Source organism: Nycticebus coucang, chromosome X, assembly GCF_027406575.1.
Source record: "Nycticebus coucang isolate mNycCou1 chromosome X, mNycCou1.pri, whole genome shotgun sequence".
NCBI classification, from domain to species: Eukaryota; Metazoa; Chordata; class Mammalia; order Primates; family Lorisidae; genus Nycticebus; species Nycticebus coucang.
The window spans coordinates 53,909,300-53,934,670 of record NC_069804.1 but is presented as its reverse complement, the minus strand read 5'-3'; the positions used below and the strand labels follow the sequence as shown (position 1 = coordinate 53,934,670).

Below are 25,371 nucleotides of genomic sequence, written 5' to 3'. Positions count from 1 at the left end.
TAATCTCACTAATCCCCCTCCCTTTGCCTACCTCCCCCCTCCCTTTCTCCTTCCCCCTGTTCTTAGGTTGTAACTGGGCTATAGCTTTCATGTGAAAGCCATAAATTAGTTTCATAGTAGGGTTGAGTACATTGGATACTTTTTCTTCCATTCTTGAGATACTTTACTAAGAAGAACATGTTCCAGCTCCATCCATGTAGACATGAAAGAGGTAAAGTCTCCATCTTTCTTTAAGGCTGCATAATATTCCATGGTGTACATATACCACAGTTTATTAATCCATTCGTGGATGGATGGGCACTTGGGCTTTTTCCATTACTTAGCAATTGTGAATTGGGCTTCAATAAACATTCTGGTGCAAATATCTTTCTTATAATGTGATTTTTGGTCTTCTGGGAATATACCTAGTAGAGGAATTATAGGATTGAATGGCAGGTCTATTTTTAGATTTCTAAGTGTTCTCCAAACATCTTAATAAAACAAGCAGACAGCCCTCAGAATTGGAGAAGATATTTGCAGGTCTCTGACAAAAGGTTTAATAACCAGAAGCCACAGAGAACACAAACGTATAAGCAAGAGAAGAACAAGTGATCGTATCGTAGGTTGGGCAAGGGACTTGAAGAGAAACTTCTCTGAAGAAGACAGGCGCACAGCCTACAGACATATGAAAAATGCTCATCATCTTTAATCATCAGAGAAATGCAAATCAAAACTACCTTGAGATACCATCTAACTGCAGTAAGATTAGCTCATATCACAAAATCCCAAGACCAGAGATGTTGGCATAGATGTGGAGAAAAGGGAACACTTCTGCACTTCTGGTGGGAATGCTCAGCTTCTTATTGGAGGATCTATCCAACACTGCCAAAGGAGTGTTGAAATCTCTGACTATTATGGAGCTGGAGGAAATCAAGTTGCTCATGTCTCTTAGAGTTTTTCTTATAGACTGAGGTACATTCTGGGTTGGGTGCATAAATATTAATAATTGAAATCTCATCATATTGAGTATTACCCTTAACAAATATGAAGTGACCATTCTTATCCTTCCTTACTTTTTTTGTTTTAAAGCCTATTGTGTCTGCAAATAAAATTGGAACACTGGCTTTTTTCTGATTACCATTTGCCTGAAATATGGATGACCATCCTTTCACCCTGAGTCAATATTTATCTTTTAAAGTAAGATGTGACTCTTGTATGCAGCAAATATCTGGCCCGAGTTTTTGTATCCAGTCAGCCAACCTGTGCTTCTTTAGAGGACAGTTTAAGCCATTCACATTAATGGAGAATATTGATAAGTCTGGTAAAGTTTTAGGTATCGAGCTTTTCAAAAATCCAGTGGACATTTTTAATCCTTTCAGCACTGTGGAAGTTGAAGTTTGATCAAAAGTTTCTGAGTGAGTTTACTTTTGTGGTAGAGGATTGGGTGGTCATTATGGAGGATAGGTCTGAGAATATCCTCAAGAGCTGGTTTAGTTATGACAAATTTCTTTAACATACGAATGTCTTTAAAGTATTCAATTTCTCCATCATAAATGAAACTCAGTTTAGCTGGATACAGGATCTGGGGTTGGAAGTTATTTTGCTTTAGGAGATTAAAAGTTGATGATCACCCTCTTCTGGCTTGAAAAGTTTCAGCAGAGAGATCTGCAGTCATTCTAATATTCTTCCCTTTGTAGGTAATGGATTTCAACTTTCAGAATTTAATCCTTGATATTAACTTTAGTGAAGTTAATTATGATATGCCTGGGGGATGTCTTATTCAGTTTGAGTAGTGGTGGGGTTCTGAAACTATGCTATCTGAATTTCAGAATCTCTTGGCATGTCTGGAAAATTCTCTTTCGTAATTTCATGGAGAAGGGCCTCTGTGCCTTGCGAGACCACTTCATCACTTTCAGGGATTCCAATGAGACAGATATTAGCCTTCTTCGAATTATCCCAGAGCTCTCTGAGAGAATGATCCTCTTTTACTCTCCATTTCTCTTCCTCTTTGAGAGTTTGGGACCGTTCAAAAGCTTTGTCTTCAATGTCAGAAATCCTTTCTTCTGCTTGCTCCACTCTGTTACTGAGGGATTCTACTGTATTTTTCAGATCTTTGAGAGCTGAAAATTCTTCATTCAGTGTGTCAAAATCATTGGTGGTTTTGTCTTTAAATTCGTTATATTCTTGAGACAACTTTTGAATTTCTTCTCGAATTTCTAATTCCAACTTTTGAATTGCTCCTTGAATTTCTAATTCCAAATGTTCCTCCAGTCTATTAATCTTGTTTGCAATCCAAATTCTGAATTCTATTTCTGACATCTCGGCCAGCTGTTTATGAATGGGATCTTCAGTTACATCTGCCATATCTTTCCTTAGGGGTGTTGATCTATACTGGTTATTCATGTTACCAGAGTTTTTCTGCTGATTCCACCCCATGATTGTTTTACACCATTTGATTTTTCCCCTGGAGCTTTGTCGAGGACCAGTACAGTGCTATGGCCTGAGAAACTGGGGACCTGTTTGGTGTGGTGGGGTTAAGTGGTTCGGTCTTGTTTTCAGCTGGTCTCTGTTCGACCCTAGTGAAACAGTTACTATGGGTTGAACTCTCAGCTGTGGAGAAATACCAGCAATTAGGTCACCCTGCCCCCCACAGGCAACAATTTGAAAAGGAAAATCAAACCTTCCTACAACCACACACCCAGGGCACCACCTGAATAGTTCTCAGGAGATTGGCTCAGTTCAAAAGGTCCTAATCAATTGTATCAGTCAGCACCTGTCTCAGGTGGGAGAGTTTAAAAGGTCTCTGGCAACTGGATCGCAGGGGCCTGGTGACAACTGAGATATGACTTGCTCCGGTGCTCCGTGAAGTCAGGAGGACCCACCCAGCAAATAGATTAGTCTGGGAAGGTTGATGCCTCCTTCCCCACCTTGCACCTCTGTCACACCCAGTCACTGATAGCCCCGCAGGGCTGTGACCCAGTTGCCTCCAATGTTCAGATACTCCAGGGGTTTGCACCTGCCTGAGTCAGAAGGAAATATATATCTGCTCAGGCACACCACTGTGCTCTGCCTCTATCCAGCAGGGGGAGGTGAGGCCTGACAACCTCGGGCACTTGATGGAGGCTTGGGGTGTTCACTCAGTTCCAGCCCCGCCCCTTTTTGATGTTACTGACAGAACAGAACAGAACAACTTTGCGGGAATTTGTTTCTGTCCCTGCTAAATTCCCCTGCAGAAGAGAAGCTGTTTTGAGTTCCCAGAGCCTGCACCTCAGGCCCTGTCTTTGCTCCTGCACGTTTGTATTCGGTTAGCTGTCAGTTCTAGCCTCCTGCCTTCCTTTGTCTATAGGCTGACGATTCCCTGAGGGCCAGGTGCGTCTTAGGCTCAGTAAAGTGGTCCTCTGGTCAGCCCCGCCCTGGGACTTTCCGGGCTCTGCACATGCGTTTTCTAGTCCCCAAGCTCCACCCAGGCCAGTACCACCTCAGGCAAACCCTTTACTCATGGGGCCTGCATTTCTGCCCCAGATCTGTTCCACAGTGGTTGCCACCTGAGAAGATGCCCAGCCTCCTCTGGTTGCCCAGGGAGACAGGGGGTGTGGCTTTGGACTATCCAGGAGTGAGCCCTATTGTTGTCAAAAACGGCTATTGCTCTGCGCCTCCGGGCACTGCCACTCCGGTGTGGTTCCCTTTCAGCCGTCCATCCTCTCCTCACTCCCGTGTCACAGAATCAGCACTGACCAGATGCAGTCTAGGCCCTGTCCCTCGAGAAATCGCCCAAGAATCTGGACTCCTGGGGGACAGGCCTCCAGACCTCAGAGTGAGAGTGGAGGGGAGCGCTGGGAGCTCAGAGTTGCAGGTAGAGAATATATACAGTTTTATACAGTTTTATTCCTGGCAGGAGAATGCTGTGGCACCCTAGTAGGGGAGGTAGGTCCAGTTTTTGGAGGGTCTCTCCCTTGGAGTGTAGTTGGAGGACCTTTGAACTCTGCTCATTTGTTTGTGGAGCACTCCGAGCTGTTCTCATGGGGGAAGGGACTCCCATCCGCTTGGTGATGGATTTTGTACCTTTTGTTTGTATCCTTTGGGTCGCAGCTCACCTCAGTGGGGTTGATGTGCGTTCTTCAACCTTCTCTCTTGGTACAGTTCTAATCCACCAGGTTACTTGCTAAATTTCTATCCTTTAACTCTCCTTCTGGATGGGAGCCTCTGTGGAAAGCTGTCTTCAATCAGCCATCTTGTCTCCGCCCCTAAATGGCTTTATATTTAATTAAAAATAAATATAACCCCCAACTGAGCTATGTATTCAACCTAAAATGTTAGAAGTAGGAAAAACAAACTTAAGCAAAATTAAAACCAGGAAATAATTAATAAAAATAAAATTTTAAATCAAATAAACAAAATATGAGATTTAAAGAAAAATAGAGCTGGACCTTTGAAATGATCGATGTCTTAGAAAACTCCCTAGCAAACAAGATAAAGGAGAGGAGCCAAATATATATATATATATATTTGAAATGAGAGGAAAATCTTTCCCAGACAGGAAAATGTTTAAAGTAGTTATTGTGGAATATTATGGACAACATTTTAATACTGATGTGAAATAAGTGCTTCCCTAGTAAAATGTAAATTAACATTAACTTTTCCCCCTTGTATGTTAATTTACATATGCTAATTTACATACAAGGGGGAAAAGAGACAAAGAAGAAAATAGTGAGTATAGAAGAGACCAGAGGAAAAAATGAACATAACACAACAAACACAAATGGGAAGACTCTAAAAGGTAGAAAGGTAAGGTGGACAGCCTACAGACCCCAGGACTTGAGGGACAACACGGTGGTGAATTCCTAGGGTTTCCTTCTACCCTCCTGTATTTCACAAAAGGGTCTTGGAGAAGATTACAATTCAGAGCCACCAACAGGCACAGATTACAAAAAAAAATTCCAAGACAAACCACTCCTTTTAATTAAAGGACCAAGAGAAGTGATTTCACAAAAATCATTTTTTAAAAATACCTGGCCTATCCCACCCAAACACTAATGGAATGCATGTTCCTTTTTTTTTTTTTTTTTTTTTTTGTAGAGACAGAGTCTCACTGTACCGCCCTCAGGTAGAGTGCCGTGGCATCACACGGCTCACAGCAACCTCTAACTCTTGGGCTTACGCGATTCTCTTGCCTCAGCCTCCCGAACAGCTGGGACTACAGGCGCCGGCGTCCGGCTATTAATGCATGTTCCTTTTAATCACCCACTGAACATTCTCCAAGACAGGCCATTATTGGGGTCTTAAGACACTTCCACAAACTGAAGTCATGCAGAGTATGTTCTCTGATTATAACAACATAGAAGTAGAAATCAATAGCACAAAGATAACAGGAAAATCACCAAACACTTGAAAATTAAACAGTATGTTTTTATATACTACACAGATAAAAGACAAAGTCTCAAAGGAAAGAAAGCACTATTGAGAGAGAACTTTATAGTACTAAAAATTTACACTTAAAAAGAAGAAAAGTTTTAAATTAATAATCTAAGCTCCCACCTTATGAAACTAGAAAAAGAACAAAATAAACTCAAAGTAAGCAAAAGGGAGACAGTAATAAATACAAAAGCAGAAACTAATGAAAATGAAAGCAAAAAAAAAAACAGAAAAATCAAAGCCAAAAGTTGTTCCTTTGAAAAGATCAAGAAAATTGCTAATCCTCTAGCAATAGATAATCTGTATAGCTATATGACTATTACAATCAAAGCCATAATCAAAATCTTCCAAATGGAAATTTCCATGCCGAGAAGATTTCACTGGAGAATTCCATAAAACATTTAAAGAAAAATTAGCATTAATCATATACAATCTCATTGAGAAAACAGTCCCCAACTCATTCTACAAAGCCAGTGTTACTCTAATACTAAAACCAAAGACACTAAAAAAAAAAAAAGAAAAAAACTATAGACCAATATCTCCCATGAACCTAATGCAAAGATCCTCAAAGAAAGTATTAGCTATGGGTGGTGCCTGTGGCTCAGTGAGTAGGGTGCCGGCCCCATGTACCAAGGGTGGCAGGTTTGAACCTGGCCCTGGCCAAACTGCAGCAAAAAACAGCTGGGCATTATGGTGGCACCTGTGGTCCCAGCTACTTGAGAGGCTGAGGAAAGAGAATCGCTGAGCCCAGGACCTGGAGGTTGCTATGAGCTGTGATGCCATGGCACTCTACCAAGGGTGATGGAGTGAAATTCTGTCTCTAAAAAAAATAAATAAATAAATAAATAAATAAATAAATAAAAAGTATTAGGAGGCAGCACCTGTGGCTCCAAGAGTAGGGCGCTGGCCCCATGTACTGAGGGTGGCGGGTTCGAACCTGGCCCCGGCCAAACTGCAACAAAAAATTACCGGGCATTGTGGAGGGCGCCCATAGTCCCAGCTACTGGGAGGCTGAGGCAAGAGAATCGTCTAAGCCCAAGAGCTGGAGGTTGCTGTGAGCTGTGACACCACAGCACTCTACGGAGGGCAATGGAGTGATACTCTGTCTCTAAAAAAAAGAAAAAAAAAAGTATTAGCTAATCAAATCCTGTGATACATCCAAAGAATTATATACCATAACCAAGAGGGGTTTATTCCAGGAATGTAAGGTTGGCTCAATATTCGAAAATCAGTAAAATCCCCATATTAACAGCCTAAAAAGAAAAAATCTCCAGATCATATAAATTCATATAGTATTCACCGAATTCAATACTAATTCATGATAAAAACTCCCAGGAAATTGGGAGTACAGTGGAATTTCCTCAACCTGGTAAAGAGCATCTAAATAAAAACTCTGCAGTTAACATAGTTAATGGTTAGAGCCTGAATACTTTCCCTCTAAGACAAAAACAATGCAAGGATGTCCACTCTCACCACTCTTATTCAGCATAGTACTGGAAGTTCTAAACAGCATAATAAAGCAAGAAAAGAACAATGCAGAAAGACTGGAAATGAAGGAATAAAATTATTTGTATGTAAAATGATTGTTCATGCATAAAACCCAACAAATCTACAAAAAAAGCTGTAAAACTAATAATTGAGTTCAACAAGATTGTAGGATACAAGATCATCAAACAAAACTCAACTGTATTCCCATATACAAGCAGCAAACATGGAGAGATTAAAATTTAAAAGGCAATACTATTTATAACCACTCCAAGAAAATTAAATACTTAGGCATAAACTTAACTAAACATGTACAGAATTTGTATGATGAGAATTACAGTGAAAGAAATAAAAGATCTAAATAATGGAAAGACATACTGTGAACATGGATTGGAAGACATGACATAGCTAAGACTTAAATTCTTCACACATCAACTAAGAAAATGCCAAAAAAAAAGTTCTTCACACATCAATATACATTTTTTTTTGAGACAGTCTCTCTATGTCACCCTCATTAGAGTAAGGTGGTGTCACAGCTCACAGCAACCTACAACTCTGGGCTTAAGAGATTCTCTTGCCTCAGTCTCCAGAGTATCTAGGATTACACAATACACAGGTTTAATGCAATTTCTATTAAGATGTTTTGTAGATAGAGGTGAGATTTTCTAAAATGTATATGGGGAAGGTAAAGAATCAGAAAACAGCTCAGTGCCTGTTGCTCAAGCGGCTAAGGCGCCAGCCACATACTCCTGAGCTGGTGGGTTCGAATCCAGCCTGGGCCCACCAAACAACAATGATAGCTGCAAAAAAAAAAACAGCCGGGCGTTGTGGCAGGTGCCTGTAGTCCCAGCTAGTTGGGAGGTGGAGGCAGGAAAATTGCTTGAGCCCAGGAGTTGAAGGTTGCTGTGAGCTGTGATGCCACAGCACTCTACCCAGGGCGACAGCTCGAGGCTCTGTCTCAAAAAAAAAAAAAAAGGAACCAGAAAAGCGTGAATGATTTTGAAAAAGAATAAAGTGGGAGGAATCACTCTACCTGATTTCAAGAGTTACATTGCTACAGTAATTAAGACAGTACACTATTACTCCCAAAGGGATAAACAGATTAATGGAACTGAATGGAGAACCCCCACACAAGTATGGCCAATTTATTTTTTAGAAAATTGAAAACCAAGTCAAGAGAAGACATACAATCTTTTCAACAAATGGTGCTGGAATAATCAGACATCCGTTAAGTAAATTAACACACTTTGACCTAAGTCTCACATTTTTGTTTTTTGAGACAGAGTGTCACTATGTCACCCTGGGTAGAGTGCTATGACATCACAGCTCACAGCAACCTCAAACTCTTGGGCTCAAGTGATTCTTTTGCCTCAGCCTCCCAAGTAGCTGGGACTACAGGCGCCTGCCACAACGCCCAGCTATTTTTTTTTTTTTTTTTGCAGTTTTTGGCCAGGGCTGGGTTTGAATCCGCCACCTCCGGCATATGGGGCGGGCACCCTACTCCTTTGAGCCACAGGCGCCACCCAGCTATTTTTTTTGTTGCAGTTGTCATTGTTGTTTTTTTTTTAATTGTTCTGACTTTTTAAAATTAAATCATAAATGTGTACATTAATGCAATCATGGGGTACAATGTGCTGGTTTTATATACCATTTGAAATATTTTTATCAAACGGGTTAACATAGCCTTCACTGCATTTTCTTAGTTATTGGGTTCAGACATTTATACTCTACATTTAGTAAATGTAACAAGTACCCTTGTAAAATGCACCTTAGGTGTGGTCTCACCAATTACCCTCCCTCCACCTATCCCCGCCCCTCCCAGTTGTCACTGTTGTTTAGCTGGCCCAGGCTGAGTTCGAACCCGCCACCCTCAGTGTAGTGGCTGGTGCCATAACCACTATACTAGGGGTGCCAAGCCATAAGTCTCACACTTTATACAAAAATTAACTCACGATGGATCACAGCAAGGAGAAATGGACAAATTACTATCACAGCAGAGAATTTTTGTCTCCTCTCTCAGTAATAGAAGAACAGACAAAAAAAGGTCAGATTTTGTATGACACACTGACAACTAATAATTAAATATTATTTTCAAGTTGTCATATGGAACATACCTAAAAATTCGTCACGGACTAGGCCATAAATCTCATATATCAAGGAATGAATGTCACACAGGTAGTTTTCTGACACCAAAAAATAAGGTTTAGAAATCCGTTAAAAAGATAAACTTTCGGGGTGGCGCCTGTGGCTCAAGGGGGTAGGGCGCCGGCCCTATATGCTGGAGGTGGCGGGTTCAAGCCCAGCCCCGGCCAAAAACTGCAAAAAAAAAAGATAAACTTTTGGAAACTGAAAATCCGCTTTTGAATAACTCCTTGGTAAAAGACAAATTAATACAAGTTAACACTCTTAATTAAGAACACGTAATACACCAAACCCAGTGGGTTTCTGAGTGAACTTTATGATCTTAACGTTGATATTAGAAAAAGAAAAGCCTGCAAAATAATGAGCAAATCGTCCAACTCAAGTAAGCCAAAGGACTCCATCATTGACCACACAGAATCCCCCAGCACTCACCCTCCCCGGTCCGCATCACCTCCACATCCCTCCGTCAATGAACGTCGAATCCTGCAGACAACTATCAAACCGCAGCTGAGACCTGCAGCCGTTTCCGGTCACTACCTTTAATCCCGCCCCTTCTCGGAGTTTGGGCTTCTCACAGAAAAAAAAAAATAGGGATCTGCGCGTGCGCAAAACCACCTCGGAAGCCGCAGTCAGCTAAGAGTCAACATGGAGGTACAGAGTCAGTGCTTTGGGGCGTTCGTTGCTCTTCAGGTGGAAGTCAGGCGGGGAACATGGCCGCGCGCAGGTCGCATTTCTCTATGGGGTATACCATGTTGGAGGATTGTCCGTTCCGTACTAAAGATGAAGACTCCTCTAAACTCACAGAACAGGGGTGCAGAGCTGTCCCACTGGCGGCGGGGAGCCGGGGTGGGGACGTTTCTCTGCGCCGGCTTACTGGGGAAGGGGTCTTTGGATCTGTAGTCTCCGGATCTGTGGAATACTCTTCCGAGAAGCTGAGGGGCCTCCTAGACACAGAGGGTCCCGTGGCTGTTACCTTCTGGCGCATAACACCGGATGGAAAGAGAAAAGTCAGGCTGATTACAAGTATCTCCTAGAACATACCACAAGGGAATAAAAGAGGAGAAAGCAGGGTTGTGCGAGTCCTCCTAGGATATGCCACGGGATGGGAAAAGGAGAGAAATTCAGAGTGTTCTGTTGCCCCCACCCGGCTGTGTCTGTAGGGCTTGGCTGTGAGGTTTGAGCGCTCCCATACCTTGTCTCCCATTCCATCTATCTCACTGATGCAACATGCCAATAAAACAATCTTTAGGAAACTTTTATTTTTATTTCTTCATAAAGTAAAATATATAGTGATAGTGTCCTTACTTTTTAATTGTGGCTTTAATGCAAGACTCCGATTCTGCCCTTTAAACAGTTTGCTGCCCCTTATCACCTCCAATGTGGTAATTCTGGAGATGCTCCTGCCTTCCTCCCAGAAGGCCTTCTGTGTCTCCGTCTGCCTTCCGTCACTGTAGCAGAAGGGGAAGAAGTTGGTTTGCCCTTCACCTAAAAAAATGTCTATTCATCCTTCAAAACCAAGTTCAAATATCTCCTATTCCCAGAGAATCCTCCTGACAAAGGTAGAAGGTTCTGTGCCTGCTGAAAGCCTTTCTCAATCAGATGAAAAATTACTTGCTGGGGGCTCTCAGTCCAGCCCCATCCCTTCTGGGCCTCAGTTTAACAGTCTGGAACGTGGGAAGTGTCCTAGTCCAATCAGCCTGAGACCATCAGGGACTAACTTTTAGTCTGGCAGATCCACCAGTCAGAGAGACTCACACCAGGGGAACCACGGAGCAGCTGATTAAACAAAGGAAAAAACAGAGTTCTTATAGGATTCTGAGGAATGGTAGAGTCTAGATGAAATTTAAATAAAGCAGTCTTTTAATAAGTTCAGAGCAAAGTAGGGCTATATGTAAAGGGTCAACATCAGGTCTAGACTGTGAAGTTCTGATTCCTTGTGAACAATTAAGATATGTATGTGTCTCCAGATATCCCTGACCTAAAAAGCTCTGCACCTGAGTTGGAAATTGAGGCTTGCTTCTCTGTGTCTAAGTGACTTAAAAATCTCCTGTAGGAATCAGGTGTTTTGACTGGGCGAGGTGGCTCACACCTGTAATCCTAGCACTCTGGGAGGACGAGGCACATGGATCGCCTGAGCTCAGGAGTTTGAGACCAATCTGAACAAGAGTGAAACTCTGTCTCTACTAACGTAGAAAAACTAGCTGGGCATTGTGGTAGTGCTTATAGTGCTTGGGAGGCTGAGACAAGAGGATTGCTTAAGCCCAAGAGATTGAGGTTACTGTGAGCTATGATGATGCCTCGGAACTCTACCCAGGGTGACAGAGTGAGACACTGTCTTAAAAAAAATCAGGTGTTTCACTGTTACTACTATCATTTCAAACAGCAAAGTTTCTGATAGATTATGACTGTAGAGGCTCGGCGCCTGTAGCACAGTGGTTATGGCGCTGGTCACATATACCAGGGTTGGCGGTTTCAAACCCGGCCCTGGCCAGCTAAACAACAGTGACAACTGCAACAACAACAAAAACATATCCGGGTGTTGTGGCAGGTGCCTGTAGTCCCGGCTACTTGGGAGGCTGAGGCAAGAGAATTGCTTAAGCCCAGGAGTTTGAGGTCCCTGTGAGCTGTGATGTTACAGCACTCTACAGAGGGTGACATAGTAAGACTCTGTCTCAAAAAAAACAAAAAGATTATGACCGTAGGGAACAAAGTTTCTCAGTGACTAAGAAAACAGTCAATTAAAGTAGATGTTCTTTATGGCATTTTAACTGTAGCATGTCCTTGAGAGAAATGTTTTCCTGTGAATTTTTCTTCTGGTTTTATCTGTCCTCCCAGCTTGATGAATGGCAGGGAAGATAGTTATAGCCTGAGTTCATTTTTACTTTCTTAGTGGCTTGGTGTCTCAGTCCATGTTCTGCTGCTATTAACAGAATACCATAAACTAAGCAGATGCCAGTGGCTCATGCCTGTAATCCTAGCACTCTGGGAGGCCGAGGTGGGTGGATTGCTTGAATTCACGAGTTCGAGACCAGCCTGAGCAAAAAGTGAGACCCTATCTCTACTAAAAATAGAAAAACTGAGGCAAGAGGATCACTTGAGCCTAAGAGTTGGAAGTTGCTGTGAGCTATGATGCTACGGCACTCTACCCAGAGCAACAACTTGAAAAAAAAAAAAAAAAAGAAGAAGGGAAAACCATAATCCCAAAAGATTATATAAAGTATACATACTTTTATAAAATTAAAAGCTACTGGCTTGGCGCCTGTAGTTCAAGCAGCTGGGGCGCTAGCCACAATACACCAGAGCTGGCGGGTTCAAATCCAGCCCGTCAAACAACAGTTACAACTATAACCAAAAAATAGCCGGGTGTTGTGGCAGGTGCCTGTAGTCCCAGCTACTTGGGAGACTGAGGCAAGAGGATCGCTTAAGTCCAAGAGTTTGAGGTTGCTGTGAGCTGTGATGCCACAGCACTCTACCAAGGGCGACAGCTTGAGACTCTTGTCGCTAAAAAAAAAAAAATTAAAAGCTACTAATATAAAGAGCATGGACTATTTAGGATTTTGTGTAGTTACAATAAAATTTAAAAAGAAATCTAAAACTGATGAACCTAGGATTTAGGATAATGTTAACCTCACTTGACAGGAGGCAGGGCAATGAATTGGGGGACTACATGGATAGATGGAGGTTACTGACAAGGCTATACCTTTTTTGGGGGGGTGGTAGGAGTATAAGTGCTAATGATATTAAAACTAGCTAAATATTTAAATTGTGAAAATTAAAATGTTGCATAAATATCTAAATGACAAATAGAGAAAATCCATATGAAGAAAAGTGCTATCCCTTGCTTGATTTGGGGCAAGAAATCTTTGGCCTCAGCCCAAAGATGCCACCTTGTGGTGGGATGAGCAGGAAGGCAGGAGCTCCAGACCTTGACGCTTACTGCGGCCCCTGGCTCCATGGCTCCCTCTATGGCATCACTTTTACTATCTGCTCATGTCTTTCTTGGTACCAAACTTCTTGTCTCTATAGACCCCTGCTTTCTCTCTCTCCTTGCAGTTTGCATGCTTTGTTTTAATGTTGGTAAATGGTTGTTTTATATATTTAAGTTTGGTACTTACTCTTTCTGGTATTTTTCAGATGTTGTAAGTGGGTTTTAAGGTCCTTTTCATTGCCTTTCACTGCAAAATTAAATTCAATTGGCTTTTTGTGTATGCTTGAGGAAAAAGGCTGAACCATTTTTTTTTTTATTATTTATTTATTTATTTTTGAAACAAGAGTCTCAAGTTGTCACCTTGGGTAGAGTGCCTTGGTGTCACAACTCACAGCAATCTCAAACTCTTGGGCTTAAGTGATTCTCTTGTCTCAGCCTCCCAAGTAGCTGGGACTATAGGCACCCGCCACAACACTTGGCTAGAGACTAGCTGAACTATGTTAACAGAGGCCTAGAAGAAGGCTCCCACGGGCAAAATGACTCCCCTACTTGCCTTCTCTGGTCCACCAGAAGCCTGTGAGGGGAAGCCCAGGGCAATCCCCTGAGGCAAGAATGGCTCTAAAACCTAGGCTACAGTTCAGTCTTTAAAGCAGTGGTTCTCAACCTTGCTAATGCTGTGGCCTCTTAATACAGTTCCTGTGGGTTGTGACCCACAAGTTGAGAACTACTGCTTTAAAGGAAAGAAAAATGAAGAAAGGCAAAGAAAATGACCCTGGGTGTTTGGTTTTTTTTTTGTTTGTTTGTTTGTTTTTTGTCTATTAGTGTGAATGGGAAGGTCATTCCAGGTTTCTCTAAGACTGGCTGTAACTAATTCTAATGCAGAAATTTTAAAGTGTCTCTCAACACTGATTTTTTACTGAATTTGTTGTTGCCTTGCTAACTTTAGGGAAAGAAAGGAGGGTCGAAAACATAGCATTTAAGACCTGCTCATAATAAAAAATCCTATTTCTCTTGTTACTGGAAATTTTTAAAAAGCTTGTGAAAATTATAAAGAGTTACATGTTTTTGCACCATGAAGCCATTTTCTCCAGGATGAGGCTCATCTTCACATTGATTAACAGGTATATACTGGCAGGTGCAGAAAGGGGCAGAACTTGCATTAGGTGGGACCAGCCTCCCGGATACCTGATTTCTCAGGCTGTGCTGCCAGCAAGTAATAAGCCCAGGAGAGCCCACAGGTATAAAGTGCTACATTGGTAAGAGTGGCTAAATACAGATAAGTGCAGGGGCTGGGGAGGCCACTCTCCTCAGGAATTCTTCCCCAAGCATTGGAAGGGTGCTTCCTTTTGTTTGGCTGGAAGGCTTCTTGGGTTGGTGAGAGGATGCTTTGACAACCCAGGAACACAGAAGGTGCAACTGATTAAGATGATGGACATTTATTTTTTCCCACATGTGGGTAATGTTCTGTCTCTAAGAGAACACCTGGTAATATGTTCTCTCATCAAGAGAACTTTCATTCAATGGTACCACTATGCTCCCGGATACCTGATTTTTCGACCTATACTGCCAGAACACCATACTGGGCTTTGTTCTGAAACACTGGGACATGTTTGATCCCCAGAGACTCAAAAAAAGAATGTATGGTTTTCTTCTGCACCCAGACCTGGCCTCTGTATCAACTCTCCAATGGTAGCAGTGGCCATCAGAGGATACTCTAAATTATGGTACCATTTTTCAGTTAGATCTTTTTTGTAAACAGGAAGGGTAGTGGTTTGAAGTACCCTATGTACAAGCTTTCTTTTTTTCTCAGAGATAAACCTGAACTGTGTAAAGCCTGTCAGATAGATCCAGCTCTCCTGGAAGTAGTAACTTCTCCAAAAGGCCAGGGATTCCTGAGAGAGATGCCTCACTACCTAGTTCAAACTTGCCATCTACTTCTCCTGTACTTTCCCTTGTGCCCTTAGAAACCCCCAAGAAGGAGTATGTTCCAAGAGTTTCTTCTGGTCCTATTGGGACCCCCAGAAAGCAACTTTATGTCCCTTTGGTCAAGACTGTGGGTGGTAAAAGGAGAAATATGTGAGTGTTCACTCTATTTTCTCTGGCGGATTTAAAACAAATCGAGGTTGATTTAGGAACATTTTCTGATGACCAATATAGGTACACAGATGTTCTCCAAGGGTTAGGACAATGGCTTTGACCTCTCTTGGAGAGATTTAAAGCTACTACTAAATCAAACTTTAACTTTGAATGAAAAAAATGAAGTCTTAGATGAGTCTAGAAAGTGGGGTGATTTGTGGTTCATATCCAATACTAATAGCAGTCTCTCCTCTAAGGAAAGGAATGAATATCCCTTATGGGAAGACAAGCAGTTCCCTTTGATAATCCCAGATGGGACCCTGAGAAACAAGGTGACTAGTGGCGCAAACATTTTCTAACATGTATCCTGAAAGGTTTACATCGATTCAAGAAAAAGTCTGTAAATTATTCTAAGTTATCTACTATTTACCAGGACCAAATGAAAGTCCCTCAGCCTTTCTTGAGTGGCTTAGGGAGGCGATGAGAAAACACACCCAGAAGGCTAAATTATTTTAAAAGATAAATTTATCATTAAATGACTCAGACATTAGGAAAAATTCCATAAATTGGCTCTAGGCCCTGATCATAACCTAAATAACTTTCTTAATATCACTACAGTGATTATAAAATAATCAAGATTGGGAGGAAGAGGAGAACAAAGGGATTTAAAGAAAGAATGACAGCTGTAGTAATGGCACTCCGACAAACAAGCACCATTTGGGGCAGAGGGAAGCCAGAGGAGCTAAGAATAAGTGTTTCCAATGTAGTCAGACTGGCCATTTCAAGAGAGACTGTCCCTGGCAGCACTGCCTGTTGGGCAAGCCATTGGACCCCTGTCCAGAATGCAAGGGTGACCACTGGAGGGCAGCCTATCCCCAGAGGTGAAGGCCTCCTGGGACAGTGACGTCAGCCCCTCCCCCCAACTGGACTGAGGGTGCCTGGGGCAGTTTCTCATGGCTCTAGCTTGTGTCATCACCCCTCGAGAGCCCCAGATGTGCCTCACAGTGGAGAGCCAAGAGACAGAATTTCTTCTGGACCCTGGAGCAACCTTTTCTGTACTCCTCTCTAACCCTGGTCTTTCTGTTTCCCCAATCTGTAACTATACAGAGTGTGTCTGGAAAGCTGGTTACCAAATTCTTCTCTCAGCCTTTAAGCTGCAATTGGGGTAACTGGCTGTTCTCTCACACCTTCCTAATCATGCTTAAAAATCCTGTTCTTTAGGGGAGAGACAGACTAAACCAGGAACAACCATTTATGTGAATATGGGACAGGAACCTATAATATGCCTTCCCTTGTTAGAGACAGATATTAACCCAGAAGTATGGGCTACTGAGGGACAGGTGGGAAGAGCAAGATGTGCTCAATTGGTCCAAATTAAGTTTAAAAATGCTACTAGCGTCGCTGGGCACAGTGGCTCACTCCTGTAATCCTAGCACTATGGGAGTCTGAGGAGGGAGAATTGCTTGAGCTCAGGAGTTTGAGACTTGCCTGAGCGAGAGTGAGACCCTGACTCCTAAAAAAATGGAAAAACCCAGCTGGGCACGGCAGCAAGAACCTGTAATACCACCAGCTTCCAGAGGCTGAGGTAGCAGGATGCCCACAGCCCGAGTCTGAGGTTGTAGTGAGCTATGATGCCATTGCACTCTGCTCAGGGCATAAGGTGGGACTCTTGTCTCAACAACAACAAAAAGAGCAAAGAAAGAGTTTTATCTCAACTTCAGTTTCAAAGTAGGCAGAAAAAAAAATAGAAAGAGAGCATAACAGACTCAGTAAGCTGTACTAACCAAAACTTTGTAAATTTCTGTTGCACTGATGCATTACTTTTGAGTTTCTTTCCCAGAAATGGCAGAACTTTCTTGCAGCCACAAGATAACTATAGAGCCTTAAACCACCTGTTTGTCTGGAAAAGACAAGACAGCCCACCACAGACTGTACCCCAGAACCTTATTCCTCGCATCCCACCTGCACACAAGGTTGAACCAATGACCAATATTAACCACTAGCTCATTATACTACTAAAGCCTCCTCCCTGGGAGGGACTTATCCACCATTTTTGATCATGCAATGTATGTACTCACTGCACACTGTATGTACTCCCTCCACCCCAAATGGTGTTCACTCCCCTCATGCATTATTCACTTCATCTCCAGAAAAGCTATTGAGGCAGTCCACTCCTCCTCCCTGTTGACAACATCCTCTGCAATATATCCTTTCTTCCTTGACAATCTTCTTTATCTCAGTCAATGGCTTTCTGTGCAGTGAGCAACAGAGAATCACCCCACTTGCAATTTGTTAACATTAACACTCCAGTGGGGAATAGAGGCAATAAGCACTTTAAAAGCAAATTACATTGTTTGTTAAAAGGTGATACTGCTTAAAAAAGGAACTGTGGCTAGGGCAGAGAGATGTGAGTTGTAGTTGCAGGGGGGCCTGCCACTTAAAATAGGGAGGTCAGTCAGGAGTGTATACATTTACATGGGTATCCCTTGAAAACTAGGAAGAAGGCAAGGACAGAATATTTTTATATCTTCAGCTAGGGACATAATAATGAGAACCTTTGTCCTACAGTCGATACAAGGGATAATCCACAGTCTTCTGATCCTACTTGTCTTTCAGCCTCCCTTTAGCACAGCAGTTCTCAACCTGTGGGTCACGAACCACAGGAACTGTATTAAAGGGTCGTGGCATTAAGAAGGTTGAGAACCACTGCTTTAGCAGGTAAAAAGCATTATACAAAGTTTTCCTCTGACAGAAGTCAAAGAAAACTTTATGAAAAGTATCAGGATCAATGGCTTGAGCAGGCACCTCAGGACCAATAGCCAGAACAATTTACATACTTACATACTTCACTGGATAGCTGGCAATGATAGCTTATTTTACATTCAGTTTTTATTCTTTTGTTTTCTTTTCTTTTCCTTTTTTTTTTTTTTTTTTTTTTTTTGAGACAGAGTCTCAATCTGTTGCCCTGGGTAGAGTGCAGTGACACTATAGCTCATGCCTAGCAACCTCCAACCTTTGGGCTCAAGTGATCCTCTTGCCTCAGTTTTTCTATTTTTAGTAGAGACAGGGTCTTGCTTTTGTTCAGGCTGGTCTCCTGGCAAGCAATCCACCAGCTTCGGCCTTCCAGAGTGCTAGGATTATAGGCATGAGCCACCAAGCCTGGCCATACACTTAGCTTTTTAATGGAAATATTTCACACCTACACAAAAGTTGACAGAATTGCTCTATGAACATCCAAATACCTGCTTCCAAGCCGGGTGCTTAACTCATTCCTGTAATCCTAGCACTCTGGAAGGCTGAGGTGGGCGGATTGCTTGAGCTCAGGAGTTCAAGACTTACCTGAGCAACAGTGAGAACCTATCTCCACAAAAAAAAAAAAAAAATTTTTTTTGAGACAGAGTCTCACTATGTTACCCTTGGTAGAGTGCTGTGGCATCACAGCTCACAGCAACCTCAAACTCTTGGGCTTAAGCGATTCTCTTGCCTCAGCCTCCCAAGTAGCTGGGACTACAGGTGCCCAACACAACACCCGGCAATTTTTTTGTTGTAGTTGTCATTGTTGTTTTGGCAGGCTGGGGCTGGTTTAGAACCCACCAGCCCAGGTGATCATAAACAATTTTTAAAAACCAGCCAAGCCTAGTGGCAGGTGCCTACACTCCCAGCTACTCCACAGGCTGAGGCAGCAGGATCCCTGGAACCCAGGAGTCTGATGTTGCTGTGAGCTATGATAACACCCCTGCACTCAGGGCACAGAGTGAGACTCTGTCAAAACAACAACAAAACCCTATCTAAATGTAACAATTGTTAGCCTTTGGCACATTTGCTTTATCTCTGTACGCATATACAGACCCCATCTTTTTAAAATAATGTTAAAAGAAAATGATTTAGTGGTGGCAATAGAGCTTAACGCTTTATTCATCTGAGATGCTTCAGGTAATGGCCTAATTGAAGCAAGATCAGGGTTTTCATAGGAGAAAGTGGAGTATATGTCCTTGCAGTTTGGGGTTTGGTAGAAGTTTTTGACTTTGAATGACACTTGCAGTTGAGGGATCACCCCTTGCTCAATCAGAGCCCTGATTGCTAACCAAACAGTATTTTGTGACAATTGTTTTTGCTAGCATTGTGGTTTACCCACTAGTCAGAGTTTCATGGGAGAGATAGAAAAAAAGAAAGGAGCAAAAGAAGGCAGCAGCAAAGAAACTGACTACTCCATTGTTTTTTCTATAATTCCTTTATTTTTATTTATTTATTTATTTGCAGTTTTGCCGGGGCTGGGCTTGAACCCGCCACCCCCAGTATATGGGGCCAGTGCCCTACTCTTTGAGCCACAGGCGCTGCCCTTCTATAATTCCTTTTTACAGTAAGCTGCAGACATCATGCTCCTTCCAAGATACTCAGTATATTATCTCTTGAGGGACAGAACATACAAACAGACAATAGCCAGACCATATAAAACAATAGAACTCTGACCTATACCTTCTGCCTGGGAAGCCAAACCATGTCTGCAGCAATTAGCCCTGCTGGTCTGGACTTGATTGATGGCATCCAGCTTCCCCATATTTTACCCTCCTCCCTACTTCCAACTCAGGACCAACCAGAGAAAGTAGAATCTATTCTGCAAACCAATCACATAGGATGCCCTGTTTCAATTAGCTCACCTCCAGCTTCCACATGCCAACAGCCTCCAATCAGGGCATATCTAAAGCCTTCCCTTTTTTCTACTGCATATAAAGCTTTCCCACCCTTTGCCTGCCTTTGAGTCTCTGACAAACGCCAAGTGATCGTGGCTCACTCCATTGCTATAGCAAACTGAATAAGTAGTCTCTGCTTATTCTCATTTGGGTTATCTTTGTATATTTCTGCACTCCTAAGAACAAGGACACTTTGTTGCATAGCCACAAGCTGAGTCTCACACCTAAGCAATTTGAGTTTTTTATTATTATTTATTTTTACTTTTTCTTTGGAGACAGAGCCACAAGCTATCACCCTGGGTAGAGTGCCGTGGTGTCATAGCTCACAGCAACCTCAAATTCTTGGGCTTAAGCAATTCTCTTACTTCAGCCTCCCAAATAGCTGGAACTACAGGCGCCTGCCACAATGCCTGGCCATTTTGTTGTTGTTGTTGTTGTTGTTGTTGTTGCAATTGTCACTGTTGCTTTAGCTGGCCTAGGCCAGGTTTGAACCCGCCAGCCTCAGTGTATGTGGCCGGCGCCCTACCCACTGAGCTACTGGAACTGCCTTTATTATTTTAAATGTTTAAATTATCATATATTAAAATGATAGTTGTCATTTTGGTGTACAGTTATATTAATTTTAATGCATGGATAGATTTTTATAACCACTACCACCATCAGCATGCAGAACAGTTCCATGACACCTTCCCAATAATCTAATCACACTTAAGAAATAATAATACAATATTATTCCCCCCCCCATTTTTTTTTTTGCAACTTCAAAAAACTCCAAATCCAAATGGGGTTCATGCATTGTATTTGGTGGTCATATATCTTTCCCCTCTAATCTCTTCTTTAGCCTTTACTCTGCAATAGTTTCCCAGCCTTTTTTGTCTGTCAGGATTTTAATATTGTTGGAGAGCCTATAACAATTGTGTTGCAGATGGTTCTGCATTTTTTATTGTTTCTTCATGAATAGATTCAGGTCAAATGACTTGGGAAAGAAAACTACATGGGTGTTGTGTCTCTCTCAATAAGTCACTCTATTGATAATGTTAAGTTTGATTTCTTGGTTAAGGATGGTTCTTCAAATCTTTCCATTGTTTAAAAAAAAATAAAAAACACGGTGGCTCACACCTGTAATCCCAGCACTCTGGGAGGCCGAGGCGGATGGATTGCTTGAGCTCATGAGTTTGAGACCAGTCTGAGCAAGAGCGAGACCTCATCTCTACTAAAAATAGATAAACTGAGGCAAGAGGCTCACTTGAGCCCAGGAGTTGGAGGTTGCTGTGAGCTATGATGCCACAGCACTGTACCCAGGGCCACAGCTTAAGACTCTGTCTCAAAAAAATAAATAGAAAAATTTTAAAAACCATCTTTTTCCTTTTGTGTTTAGTTATTTACCTATGGGTAATTCTTTAGTGACCCTGTGAATAATCTTTTCTTTCTTGAATAGAATGGTTTTAGTATTCATTGATGATCCTTGACTAAAACGATTATTAGTGTGAGGGTTGCAAGATGGAGATATTCTAATTTTATCATCTGTCTATTTTTATTAGCTGACATTCTTGGATAAAGAGTTTTCTATCCCCTTGCACATAGCTGGAGTGTTTTGGGAATTACTACATTTATGTTCCAGCATCCGATTTGTTGCTTTTCTGATTGCAGACACATCGTATGACACACAATTAGCACTTAAGAAATATCAGTGTAGGCTAGGTGCAGTGGCTCACACCTGTAATCCTCCTCACTCTGGGAGGATAAGGTGGGTGGATTGCTTGAGCTCATGAGTTTGAGACCAGCCTGAGCAAAAGCGAGACCCTATCTCTACTAAAAATAGAAAAAGCTGAGGCAAGAGGTTTGCTTGAGACCAAGAATTGGAGTTTGCTATGAGCTATGATGCCACAGCACTCTACCCAGGGTGACAGCTTGAGACTCTGTCTTTAAAAAAAAAAAAAGAAAGAAAAGAAATATCAGTGCAATGAATAAATAGTAAGTACTGCCATAATATTCTACCAGAACTCCTAGGCACATAATCTATGCTCATTGATTCCAGTTTACTTCCTCTATTGCAGTTTGCAAAATATACCATTCCACAGATCTTTCTTGGTCTTGGCTCTGAAACCTCATTTTTTCTTACTAATGCTATTACATCTTGATGCTTCTTGGTGCTACTGACTGGAAATATGCTGATGACTTAATTTTATTGATTTCTGTGAGCCCTTCTGATGAAGACTTGGATGGGTGTCCTGTATTTTCTATTTCAAGCAATACCACCTTTCATGCATGTATAGGTGTATTCTCATTTTTTTTTTTTTTGCAGTTTTTGGCCAGGGACAGGTTTGAACCTGCCACCTGTAGTATATGGGGCTGGCACTCTACTTCTTTGAGCCACAGGTGTCGCCCTAGGTGTATTCTTATAATGGATTCCCAGAAATGTGTTTGCTGAGTAATAATTAAAAGTATTTTTATTTAGTAAATGTTGCCATGTTCACCTCCATAGGATTGTATCATTTTGAATTTCCCTAGCAATGAGAGTGTCAGTATTCCCAGAACTTCATTAACAGAATGCATTGTTGAGCTATTAGATTTTTGCCAATTTGAAAGGTAGGAAACTATATCTCAATTGTAGTTTTAATTTGTATTCTTAGTGTAAGGGTGATTGAGCCTTTCACGTGTTTAAAATATTATGTATTGGCCAGGCACGGTAGCTCACACCTGTAATCCTAGCACTCTGGGAGGCCAAGGCAGGTGGATTGTTTGAGCTCAGGAATTCAAGACCAGCCTGAGCAAAAGAAATAGAAAAATAGAAAAATAGAAAAATCAGCCAGGTTGGTGGTGGGTGCCTGTAGTCTCAACAACTTGGGAAGCTGAGGGATGAGGATAGCTTGAGCCCAAGAGTTTGAGGTTGCTGTGAGCTATGATGACACCCTGGTTACTCAAATGTAGGGCAACAAAATGAGACTCTGTCTCAAAAAAAAAAAAAATCTTATGTACTGGGGTTTTGCTCAATGACTTTTGCCCATGTTTAGTTCAGTTATGAGTTAATATACTTCCAAATTGTAAAATTTCCCTTTAATACAACTATAATCCTACTTGGTTATATCATGTTATTCTTTAAAATGTTTTATTATGGCACAGGAGCAAGATGGCAGCTGAGTAACAGCTTCCTTGCAATTGGGCATAGTGAGTCTGGGGAGACAAGACTCCAGGCATCTCTGCCTGGTGGGATCTGCCCAGAAACATCCCTTTGAGGACACAGGGAGTCAGTGAGAGACTTCTCTGGACCCCAGAAGGAGGACAAAAGCAGTGGAAAACTGTTAAGTGGTTGTGTGTGTTTGTTCGGTCTAATCCTGCCGGCAGCTATAAGTACAACAGCAGTGAGAATGCAAACTGGAAAGGCCTTACCTATGAGCTGTGTTGGTTTTTGTGGACTTGGCACTCAGTTGAACTACCTTGGGAGAACTTGGGCAAGAGTGCAGAGGACTTTAAGCATTGTCTAGGGCCCCAGACTGAACTGCTGAGGCAGATGGAGCTAATAGTGTTCAGCTGTGGGCCACTCAGAGCCATTGTGGGAGAAATGCCCAGGCAAGTTCCATACTTAGGGTCGCAGAGCAAGGATCAGGGGAGAGCTAGTAATCTAGTGACTGCACAGCCTACAGGCGGGGACTGAGATGCCTTGCAGCCTTAGCCGTCAGGGACATAAGTAATATCAGTGTTGGCACACTGGTTAAGTGGATAGCCACTTAAGGAGTGATCCCAGCAATAAGCACTTTCCTGGGAAAGCTTCTGCTTAGCCAAGTTTAGCAGTTTAAAGTGCCTTTTATGTGGGCTGAAGAGAGATTTAGGCTCTCCACCCTGTGGAGTGTGAGAAATCAGTAGAGGCCCCCAGTCTCCATCTCGTACAGGCGTATCAGCATTGTGACTAACATCTCATACCCCAGAAGATCACCTGTTGCCCAGACAATATTCAGCAATATATATATATATATATATATATATATATATATATATATATATATATATACTGCTTTGATTTTTTTTTTTTGGTTGCTGTTGTTGTTGTTATATTATTTTTTAATTTCAACATTTTCCTATAGATTTTTCTTTTCTTTTTTCTTCATTTTTCTAGTATAAATATAATTTCCCATTGCTGCCTTTTTCAACAATTAGAACTTCATTTTTGCTAGTCTTTCTACCCCTATTATTTGGTTTCCCCCCAATTTTATCCCATAAAGATTTCTGTTTGCTTCTTTTGGTTTGATTTATAGCATTTTTGTCTTTCCTCTCTAATTGGTGGCAGTGGGGTACTGTGTCCAAACAGGCTAGCAAAGAGCTGCTAACCTCAAGGGAACCACCCAATCTGGCACCCCCAGAGGTTGGGGATTTTTAAAGTTGGGTCAAAGTACCCTACTGTACACCTATATTGCTCTGTCTCCCTCTTGCTGTGCCCCTCTTCTTTTTGTCAATATTCCATTTTACTCACCTCCTTTCCTTTCTCTTTTTTCTTTACTTCTTTTCCCTTTCTTTTTTTCCCTTCTTGCTCTTCAATCTTCTCATCCTTCTGGTCCTGTACCAAAAGGACTCATCGAAAATCCACTTCAGAAGCATAGCAACTTAAAGAGCAAGAGAAAGTGAAAGGAAAATTAGGGCAAGGAAACAAATAAAAGAAATCACTCATGAGAAAGAATCAGCAGAAAAATCCTGGCAACACGAAAAAACAGTCCAGAGAAATCCCACCCCCCAAGTGACCATGAGGTAGCTACTACAGAGAATTTCACCTACAAAGAAATGTTAGAAATCACAGAAAGGGAATTTAGAATACAGATGATGAAAACAATGAAAAAAAAGATGGAAACAATGAAGGAAACTGCTGATAAAGTGGAAAGTAACCAAAAGGAAATCCAAAAACATAATCAAATAAGAGATGAATGATATGAACAATATAGAAAGGATATAGCAGAGCTAAAGGAACTGAAACAGTCAATTAGGGAGCTTAAAGATGCAATAGAAAGTATCAACAACAGATTCGACAATGCAGAAGAAAGAATCTCAGAAGTAGAGGACAAAGCTCTTGAGATAACTCAGATAGTTAAAGAGGCAGAAAAGAAGAGAGAGAATGTTCACTGACAGAATTATGGGACTTTATGAAGCATTCAAACATATGAGCTATAGGTATCCCAGAAGGGGAAGAAGAATGCCCCAGGGGAATGGAAGCTATACTAGACAATATTATAAATGAAAATTTTCCCAAATATCACCAAAGACTCTGACACACTCCTTTCAGAGGGTTATCGGACCCCAGGTCGCCTCAACTCTAACCGAGCTTCTCCAAGACACATTGTGATGAACATGTCCAAAGTCAAGACCAAAGAAAAGATTCTTCAAGCTGCCAGGAGTAAGCGTCAGTTGACCTACAGGGGCAAATCAGGGTGACTGCAGACTTCTCTAATGAAACTTTTCTAAGAAGAAGACAATGGTCATCTATCTTTAATCTACTTAAACAGAACAATTTCCAGCCCAGAATTCTCTATACTGCTAAACTAAGCTGTAAAATAGACAGAGAAATTAAATCAATTACCGATATACAAACACTGAGAAAATTGGCCACAAGATCAGCTCTACAGGAAATACTTCAATCTGTTCTACATGCTGACCCTCACAATAGATTAAGAG

General features: G+C 41.8%; 1 protein-coding gene and 1 pseudogene across 1 annotated transcript in view; one reads left to right on the top strand and one right to left on the bottom strand.

Moving 5' to 3' along the window:
* ZNF81 (zinc finger protein 81) overlaps positions 1 to 9,535 on the bottom strand; it is a 163,560-nt gene extending 154,025 nt beyond the window's left edge. Inside the window, exon 1 of the mRNA XM_053579668.1 lies at positions 9,451 to 9,535. The gene's annotated coding sequence lies outside the window, so the exon portion shown is untranslated. The remainder of the gene's footprint in view (positions 1 to 9,450) is intronic.
* LOC128576808 (uncharacterized) lies at positions 9,379 to 10,472 on the top strand (annotated as a pseudogene).
* Positions 10,473 to 25,371: the final 14,899 nt, after the last annotated feature.